Source organism: Haemaphysalis longicornis, unplaced genomic scaffold, assembly GCF_048455015.1.
Source record: "Haemaphysalis longicornis isolate Haplotype H1 unplaced genomic scaffold, Haemaphysalis longicornis Haplotype H1 scaffold_6, whole genome shotgun sequence".
Classification (NCBI taxonomy): Eukaryota; Metazoa; Arthropoda; class Arachnida; order Ixodida; family Ixodidae; genus Haemaphysalis; species Haemaphysalis longicornis.
Genome location: NW_027526407.1, coordinates 10113082 through 10123074, shown reverse-complemented (window position 1 = coordinate 10123074; position 9993 = coordinate 10113082). Strand labels below are relative to the sequence as shown.

At 42.7% G+C, this 9993-nt stretch overlaps 1 long non-coding RNA gene across 1 annotated transcript in view; it reads left to right on the top strand.

Moving 5' to 3' along the window:
- The first annotated feature begins 2009 nt into the window (after nucleotides 1-2009).
- Nucleotides 2010-9993, top strand: part of LOC144141383 (uncharacterized) — a 69755-nt gene continuing 61771 nt past the window's right edge. Inside the window, exons 1-3 of the long non-coding RNA XR_013316569.1 lie at nucleotides 2010-2189; nucleotides 5701-5840; nucleotides 5915-5994. This is a non-coding gene — a long non-coding RNA (uncharacterized LOC144141383). The remainder of the gene's footprint in view (nucleotides 2190-5700; nucleotides 5841-5914; nucleotides 5995-9993) is intronic.

The following is a 9993-nucleotide window of genomic DNA, read 5'->3' as shown; positions in this document are numbered from 1 at the left end:
GGCGTTGCCTACACAGATGCTGACAGATATCAGCGGATTCAGTCCGTGACTCCTGTTGTAGTCATGAAAGCGCAACACCGCATTACTAGAACTATACCACAATACAACCAACTGCAATCGGAAGTAGAAGCACTTGCCATTGCAGCGAGTCAAAAAATATGTGCTGTCATAGTCAACCCCCTCGGAGCAGGCATGTGCGTATTTAAACAGAACAAGCAATTATCGCACAACAACCAAAATTGTCACTCAAAACTCCCATATTGTTTCATGGTGATCATGTGGGCCCTCCTCATCTCGTCTTTCTGACAACTAAAGCGTCACTCCTTTTGCTCAATAGCTCTTTGAATGAGCCGCTATTCAAGGGCGTCAGCCTTCACACATTACCCTCCGTGGTGGCTCAGTGGCTAAGGCGTTGCGCTGCTGAGCACGAGGTCGCGGGTTCGATTCCCGGCCGCGGCGGCCGCTTTTCTGATGGAGGCGAAAAGCAAAAACGCCCGTGTGTACGAGATTTCGGCGCACGATAAAGATCCCCAGGTGGTCGAAATTAATCCGGAGCCCTCCACTACGGCGCGCCTCATCGCCTGCGTTGCGTCGGCGCGTTAAACCCCACAATCAATCAATCAATCAGCCTTCACACATTGACAGGATGACCACGTAAAATCACATAACACTAACTACTAAGGGGACCACTTTACCCCCCGCACAAAAACAATCCCCATGAAAGCAGGCGCTACTGTATCATGGCCTCCGTGAAAATAATTTTCACCACTGGATCAGAAGCCACACTTTGGATTCTACCTATGTCCTAACTCCGTCAAGATTCACCGGGACTTCCGGCACACTGTACTGCATAGTCCGAAAGTGAAACACCCCATTGGTCTCTTCGGCATTGGCTATCCTATTCAAGAGCTTTGACAAAAAGCCTTGGCCAGCGACAAACTCGAGGAACGGCGTGGAATGGTCGAGGGTGTTGTTGACGCGGCTCGTTCATAAGCTATCATAGACTGAGGAGGCCACCTCTTGGACTCCAGTGTTCTCTCAATGAACATATGTTTTTCACTGTCAGGAACTGTTCTTGGGAGACATAAATTGTTGTCAATCTAAATTGACGCGTCCAGTAACTAGAGCAGTACATACCAGGAGTTGGCAACCTGTTGCATACGTTGCGCATGCGGCCCTCGGGGAAGAATAAGCGCCACGCAGGACGTTGCAAGAACCTCCTCTCTTACTCTTGTCACTTTCAATCTTAAGGCTGACACGCCAGTTTCGGCTACATAAGCGGTTAGATGGAAGACAAGAACAGAGAATTGATCACTTTCAGTTGGCACTTTCCCAATCTTCTTCACACTTATCGAAATTATTGTCAATTATTGTTAAATAATATGGGCAGTTTCTTCATTTCAAAAGTTTGCCTACCCCTGCGCCAAACAAAAGCTCGCGCGCTTTGCCTGGGCAATTCATTCGGAGACGATTTGGTGCGCACGTTACTCCCTTGACTAATTATGTGACGATTGTGTTTTCTTTGTCTTTATAGGGGGGGGGGGGATCACTTCGATAAACCTCTACATTGAAGAAACCCTGGCTCGTTCATGTCTTTGGGAGAATATTATATATCATAAACTATAAAAACATTATTTACTAAAATTGTGTCACTCTTTGAATTGAGAAAAGTGCACCATGGCGTCTGAACGTAAACCATTCACGTATTTTTATTACCAAATACTTTGCACGTGCGCTTGGTAATATTTGACTACCTGTAATCAACTATAGCATCCACATGAATTTTGTAGCGAGCTATATTGTTTGGAGCGGCACAATAGTTGCATGTCACTCATAGAGTCAATCAGTCAGGAAGTGACAGATATTTTTTCAATGGTTCTTTTGTTTCAAAGACAGCGTGAACGTTGCATTATTTATTCGGAATTTTATGTAGCATTGTTTTAACATTTTCGAGGTAGACGCATAACAAATGGCTTTTTTGTGATCACAAAGAAAAGTTATACCGGAGGCGGTTCAAGAGGTTTAGATGCGGGAACGCTAGAAATATGTGGGCACGTTAACGGCCATAAGCTACCGTAGTGAATATGAAGGTACGGTGGTTACAGGTTACTCTTATGATGCTTCATGGGCCGTTAATGAGCTGCTATAAAAGTCCTCAAGAAGATGTATCTCCGCTAGACATAAAAAAGGTAAGCACACCGAATTACCTGAAAAATATGAACCTGCTGCACTACATTTTGAGTGACATTCAAGGATGCTATGGACCATATGCTGTGTATAAAAGTAAAAAGAAATGCTCCATATATTTTTATTTTAGTGTAATGTGTTCTGATTTGTACTAGGGCGAACCCGTATATGTTGCGGAAGAAAGTTGTGTTAACAAGAAAATTTTTGTTAACGAGGAAACTTGGTTTACGTGCTTTGAGACCGACCTTCCCTAAAACAAGGCTTGTGTGCTTTTAGATTTTGAATGATACATTTCAAACTTTCCAGAAGACTATTATTTTTGTTGTAGCTTTTGTATTTCGAAACATTCAAAAGACAGCAAAAAATACAAAGAAATGGCCGGACAAATAGTTTGGAAGGCTTATATCCAAGAAAAAATATCGAACAAAACAGCCTTCTATATACAGTAGAAAATACAGAAATTCCCGCGGCAACTAAAAACCTCAAACCTGATTCCCTGTGGATGTTGCATGCATCCACATGCAACATCTCAAATTCTAGCGTATAAGAATTTTAAGGCGTGACTTTTCACTGGTTGCGTTTTAAAGTGACACGAGAAGTTAGTGCCACGCATCGGTAGATTTGCGCTTAGGAACTTTTCCAAGTTTTTGGCTTTTGTTTTAAAAATGTGTCAGAATGGAAATCATTACATCTTAGGTTTAACGAAAAGAACGGAACAACTGGCACCTTGCAAGCCCAAAACAAAAGTAATGATCATGTTTGGTATTTTTGTGTGGTTTTCACGTGTCGCCCAAGCGTGAGGTGAATGTTTTTAAAATTTGGCTTTGGAATAATGTCATAGGGCATTTTGCCATTATTATTTTTTTATTCAATAATGGGACAGCATAAGCAAACTTCGTACGCAAAGCGTATGTCGAGGCTGCCATGCACATGGACAATTTAATTAAAGAAGGCCTATGAAAAAATATGCTTAGGGCGTTGATGCAAAGCAGCAGGACGTGTGGTTGTTGCTTTTATTGATCCAAATACGTACGTTGCCTTGAAAACACTGATCCTGAAATGAAGCCTCCACACCGATTTCATTCTATGCTGAAAAAGCAGGGTGAAATTTGCGCTCCTCTTTGCAGGAACAAAGTATTTTGGGCATTGCGAAACAGTTTGGCTAGAAAAAAATGGTGGCTAAATGTTGAAGGTGTAAAACAATATGGTGCATTCTTGTTTCTTAGGCTTCGTTGACATTCAGCTTCCTAATTAAGAAGTTGTCCGAAAACGAAACTGGTTGCCTATTTTTCGGTGCACGTTTCCACTATCGCTGGAGTATACTAATTAACACCAACATTAACACAGCTCGGCTTGTTGTCTACAATGATTTTACCGATTTAGTAACTCGAAAAAAGGAGAAACAATTTCCCACTCTCAATATACTTTAGTTTGCGGAAGCGATATGTGGTGTATTCGATGCCACTCTTCAAACTTACTAACAGAAGGAAAACACACGAAAACAATTTGTTGCTTTGGACAGCTGAACGTTTCTTTACCACTCGGTCGTACGCTCACTTGCAAAAAAAAACGAAGTTCAAAGACATTGCCCACTGTAAATAAATTTCGGCATCATGCATGAACTACAAAAGCGTTTAGACTTTTTTTGCTACCCGTATCAAAAAGAGATATGCCATCAGTGATACATATCAGCGGGCAGACCCCTCCCATGGTGTTTAAAAAGCAGCTGAAATTTACTGAACACTTGGCGTTTAAACTCCTTGATGTCCAGGGGTTTTTAGTGCGTAGCCTTTATATTAACTAGGCCTTTAATTGTTGTACACTGGACAAATGTTTAATCACGTTAGGTTTAGTTTGCGCCCATATAGTGAACTTCGAAAGAATATTACAGAAATAAAAAGTACTGGTACATTAGGGCAAAGTGGCACGAATGAATTTCGTTACATTATGTTGAAAAAAGAAGGAATCGTAACATTTTCGAAGACCACTGTTACAAAAACTAAATATATTTCACTAGAAAAAATAGCTAATTAATATTGGTTCAACGAATAATGGCCAAAACAAGGTGGCTATAATTTGTTTGAGACCAAATTTATGAGGTGAAATAACGGTCTTCAATTACTTGTTACATATGATTCGGGGTTTGGTTGAAGCAGCTTTAATGTTCACAAGTGTGTTTGGGTTTGATGTGGTGTCTTTTAACGCCCTGTTACATACAGAGGGTACCAGTGTTCTTGCAAAAGGTGGCACGAGGATAAAACGGCAAAGGGTCACAAAAAATACAAAGAGAATGCACAAAATAAACCCTGCAGTGAAGGTTCGTTTCAGATTAAGGGTATGTGGAATGCACAACTGGGGCAGCAAGCTGAGTAATGTAAATTTAGTCAGATTTTTGCCCTCCTGTGTTTTATTCCAAAATATTTATAAATTTGAACTATTCAAGAACGTTGCAGGTACTGGATTTGTAATATTGGGCATTAATTTACCTTTTCAGAATACATACAAAAGGGGAATAATTATGTTATTAAAGTTACCAAACCCAAAGTTTTATTTTAAAGACGTCTACATAATCATTAGGTCTAAATAACGAACAATAACTGGTAAAGCTTTCGCAATTTTTGATACAATGCGGGTTTTTTTCTGAACTCGGGATTTGTAAGAATACTAGTGTTTGTCATTCGGAACTTCCGGGCATTAATTATTTGTCACGCTGCCTAGTTCGCCGCCGTATCTTACCCCATCAGCTTATCTAATACGCCCAATATAACCAGAAAGGATCCCGATTCCGTGCAGCCGCACATAGTATTTATTGTGGTACCCGAACGAATCGTAAAATTTATTTTATTTTGATGTCCTTTACACCAAGTGGTGACATGACATTTAGGTGAAGTTAGTAACTATTGCTCTATAACCAGCAAGGAAAACTCACGCGTCAACATTATGCCAATTTTCTCAATCAATCGCTATTGTTACAACCTGACCTGAAGGATCAGAACAGGTTCCCTGTTTTTTGTGTGTCAGATTAGCTGTGTAAGTACGCTTTGTAAAAAAGTCATACCTCCATTGGACAATTTCAGTCAATGTAGCACGAAACACATGCAGTTATCGTGATAGCCTCCGTGGGTCAGTTTTTATTTGTCTATAGTTTTTTGCGTTTCTGCCAGTTTTCAATGTTGAATGAAGATAATAAGCACCCTTGTAACTTCAAGATTTTCCGATACACATTTTCTAGCTGATACGCTCGCCTATAGAAAAAATAGATTCGAAAATTTACGTTTGCAGAAGTTAAGGGCTAGTTTTAATGCCTAACACTAACATGCACAGTGAATAGCACAGCTGGAAATTTCATTTGGACTATTTGAGTTATATGGTCCTCAGAAATGGTAATATAACAAAGTTTATGCAATAAGTAAATGTTCATACTCGACGTATTAGGAACCGTATTTTATTTTTGGTTCAAAAGGGGTTAATAATTGTAAAATAATAAGGATGTATATGTTCGAATTTTTACAGTTTTACACCTCATGCGGGTATGTTTGGACTGTGCTGGGAACGTGTGAAGACCAGGGTATTACATGCAAGGTCGACCAAACAAAGAAGTTCTGGGGGAGTAGACGTCTCCTCTACCGGTGGTACCAGAAAAACCAACAGAAGTATGAACACTTGTCGGAAAAGTATTTGTTCAGTGTGACAAATGTTTATAAATGTTTACAAATGTTTGTTACAGACATATTGAGAAATTTATTGTCCATTTTGAACAACACAAAAAGGGCGGACACCCAACAGGAATGTACCTCAAGTCTAAAGGTAACAATGCACTTATCGGTATTCTGTTTTGTTAATGCACTTCTTGCACAATTTCTGTAAATTTCCTGGAGGGAGTTCCTGGAAACACCTATATTTGTATAAAATATCGGCAAAACCGACAGCAAAAACGTGCATTGATTGATTCAGAAGAAGCGATCCTTACGAATACCTGAATACGAATGCTTGGGTTTATTTTTGAACAAATATGCACAATAGACGTGGGCCAGAAAACTTCAGATATTGTTGCTTCAGATTACTGGGTGTCATTCGCCGCATATAAAGCATTGATGAAATTTCCACTTTTTTATTCACAGCAGCCTGTTCCTTTTCGGCACGATAAGTATAAAATAGTACCTACAATGCATGTTTGGAGTGGCTCTTGTTATCATCGCTGTTTTCTGGCGTCATACTCCTCCTGCATTGGTCGCAGTGATTTATTCCTTGGCCAATTGCCAATGTTAGCCAGCCGTCTTCGCCATCACCCGAAACGTGCTTAGCTGCCAACTTAGGTTTCACTTGTATAGAGCACGATTGCACACTGTGGTGTAGTAATTGCTGTAACCTCCATGATTACACCAATTACCCACGGCCCTCAGTCTCCAGTGGCTGCGAAGCAACTGACCACTGCACCGGTCAAACCTGTAATGCAGCAGATGGTGCTAGGAATCCCTGGAACCGGACAGGCCGCCATTGGTATCTGAGCCTGGCAACATATAACAAGCGAGCTTCAGCTAGCCAGGCGAGTGTTGTAGCTTTAGAGGAATTCGAGGGCATTAACTGGGGTATAATAAGGCTAAGTGAGGTAAGGGGTAAAGGGGAAGCCTTTACGGTGCTGAAAAGCGGACACGTCCTATGTTACCATTGTCTAGTAGACAGAAGGGAACTGAGAGTGGCATTTTTAGCCAACAAAAACACACCTGGCAACATTGACGAAGGGTAAAGTAATTTTGAAAGGTTAGCTGGTGTTGAATTTATGCTTAATAAGGGATAAAAATTAAAAGTGGTAGAATGCTACGCGCATACGTCCAGCTAAGACGACCAGGTAGCCGAACGCTTCTATGAAAATTGACAAGTTTTTATCACCAATGACTAAAGTAACAACAGAGTATACCGTAGTTTTGGGAGACTAATTCTAATGTAGGCAAGAAGCTGGCTAGAGACAAAGTATTTTGGAACTATGGTCTAGGCTCTACAAATAACAGGGGGACCTGCTATTCGCGTTCGCAGAACGGAATAACCTTCTCTTCATGAATACCTTCTTGTGTGAACAGTAGAGCCAGACGTGGATGTGGAGAGGCGCGGATGAGGAGCAAAAACAGATATATACTTCATATTATGCGATAACCCTGGCCTTGCGCACGGTGTGGCAGTGCTCGAAAGGGTAAAGTGTTACAGGCACCGTGCGGTAAGATCTCTAATTAGGCCAGATTTGCTGAGGAAGGGTAACAAGCTCGCGCAGAAGAAGCGGAACAATAGGCTGACTGTAAAACCTCAAGTTGAAGAACTCGGGATAGTGCTGCAGAACCGATGTTCAGATGTTAATTAGGATGGACAGTTTGCGACAAATGAAGCCAGAGATTATCGTAGAGGCATTATCACGGAGTGTGTAGCAGAAGTCAGGGGCACGATGGCAGGACAGGATTCTGGTAAAGTTGCCAGGAGATGAAAGATTTTATTAGGAAACTGTAAACCATAACAATCTCCAGCCCAGCTGAGAAAGTAGGATTAGCGGAGCTTTGGAAGTTAATCAATGAACGTAAAACAACTCATCTAAGGAAGTATAATACAAATAGATCGAGCATGCTTTAAAGAATTTAGGTGGTCTGAAAGGAATGAAGAGACATCTAGCCTTGAGAAAACTGAATTGTTATCACTTAAAGGCAGCCAAGGCAATGTCACCAGAAATATGAATAAAATAAATATAGTACCCGAGGAGTTCAATAAAGGTCTGTAATGTAGCCGCGACATCCAGTATAATGCCGAACAAGAAAGTAGTTCAGAGGATATAGACATCCCACAAGTAACGACAGAGGAAGTAAGGAAGGCTTTTAAAGGAATATAAGGGGAAAATCACGTGGTGAGGATCAGATAACAGCAGATCTCGTGAAGGATGGCGGGCAAATTTTACTAGATAATAGGCAAGCCTGTGCGGGAAATTCCTAATGACCGCGAGTGTACCAGAATCTTGCAAGAACGTGAACAACATCCCAATTCACAAGAAAGGTGACATGGATGACTTCAATAATTACGGGCCCATAAGCAAAGCGTCAGTTGTCTGAAATGTACATTATAAGGTAATCCCTAACATAATATCTGCAACCTTCGATTTCGGTCAACCTAGTGAACATGCAGGGTTATTCAACAATGGAGCATATAACACAACCAATCACGTGATAGAAAAGGGTTCAACGCCGAGACATATCCTTCACTAATTATGAGAAAGCATTTGACTCGGTCGGCATCTCAGGAGTCATTCAGGCATTACAAAACCAGACTGTAGACGAGCAATATGCAAGAATACTGGAGGATATCTACAATGGGTCCACAGCTATCATCGTCCTCCATAAGGAGAGCAGTAAAATACCTAGGGGGAAGGGAATCAGACAAGGAGACAATCTGTCTAAGACACAATCTGTCTAATGTTATTCACAGTATGTTTAAAAGAATATTCAGAACATTGGAGAGGGACAGTGGGAGTAATAAATAAAGAAAACCTCCGTACCCTCACATTTGCTGATCCCCGCACGGGGCCCCTTGAGTATTCATGGCGACGGTGAGCAGCGACACCGCGGACCCCGACCTCCCATTCATAAGCTGTGTTTAACCGTGGCGAGGTGTTGAAAGGTGAAGAGAAGAAGCCGTAAACCGTGGCCGCTGGAGCCTTGGTCAAACTCCGGCCGATGGGCTCCTTGCCTGCCTACCAGGCAGGGAGCTCTGGGACCTCTTTGACTACCAGGGTAAGGGCAAAGGAGAACGTACCCCCTCCTCCTCCCTTCCAATGTATTATATGTAATTTTCCAAACCCCCCGCCCCCAAATGATCGGCCCCCAAAAAGGTGCCCACCGAAGTTTCCTTTCCACCACTTCCTAACTTGAGTATTCTGAAACCGAACAAGTAGTCTCGCTTCCTAGTGATAGAATCAGCTGGCCAGTTGAACCCTCTTGCTTCAAAGTCTGTATTTCTCGTCTCCAAATTTTCTGAAGGTGCCATCGGTGAATCATATAAAACCAAAAACAAAGAAACGGTGAAATCCCTGTTGAAATTATTAGTCAGGATGAGGCTGATAATCTTCTCGCACAAACCAGCATCGCCGATCTGGCCATCCGAGTCACGCCCCACCGCAGCCTGAACAGCTCCCAGGGCATGATCTCCGAACATGACATCTTGAATGAAACTGAAGCTGACCTGCAGGATGGCCTTTGTGGTCAGGGCGTAACTGGTGTCACGCGTATAGCCATACGTAGAGATGAGAAGCAACTACCCACGAAGAACCTCATACTTACCTTCGACAGGCTGACCCTCCCCGAATGGGTCAACAGAGGCTTTATCCGATGCCCAGTCTGGCCTTACATCCAGAATCCGTGGCGCTCTTTCAAGTGCCAACGGTTCGGGCACGGCACAAACTCCTGCCGTGGCAGACGTAACTGTGCAAAATGCGCCCAGCACGACCATTCATCCGACAACTGCAATACTGACAATTTCACCTGCGCAAACTGCCAGGTTCCCCACGCTGCATACTCACAGAAATGCGAGAAGTTCACACAAGAAAAGCAAATCATCAGTGTGAAGGTCACGGAAAAGATCACCTTCCCCGAGGCGCGAAAGAGGTTCGCCTTTTTCCCCCTGGGGAGGTATGCCGACGCTGCTCGCCGGGTGGTGTAGCGGCGTCTGGTGTCCACAGGGACACATTTCAGCGGGTCTGACCTGATCCCGCCCCCGAATCCCGCTGGGTTGCCTCACGGAGCCCAACCCGGCACCAGGCCGCTTGCTGAGGCAGCA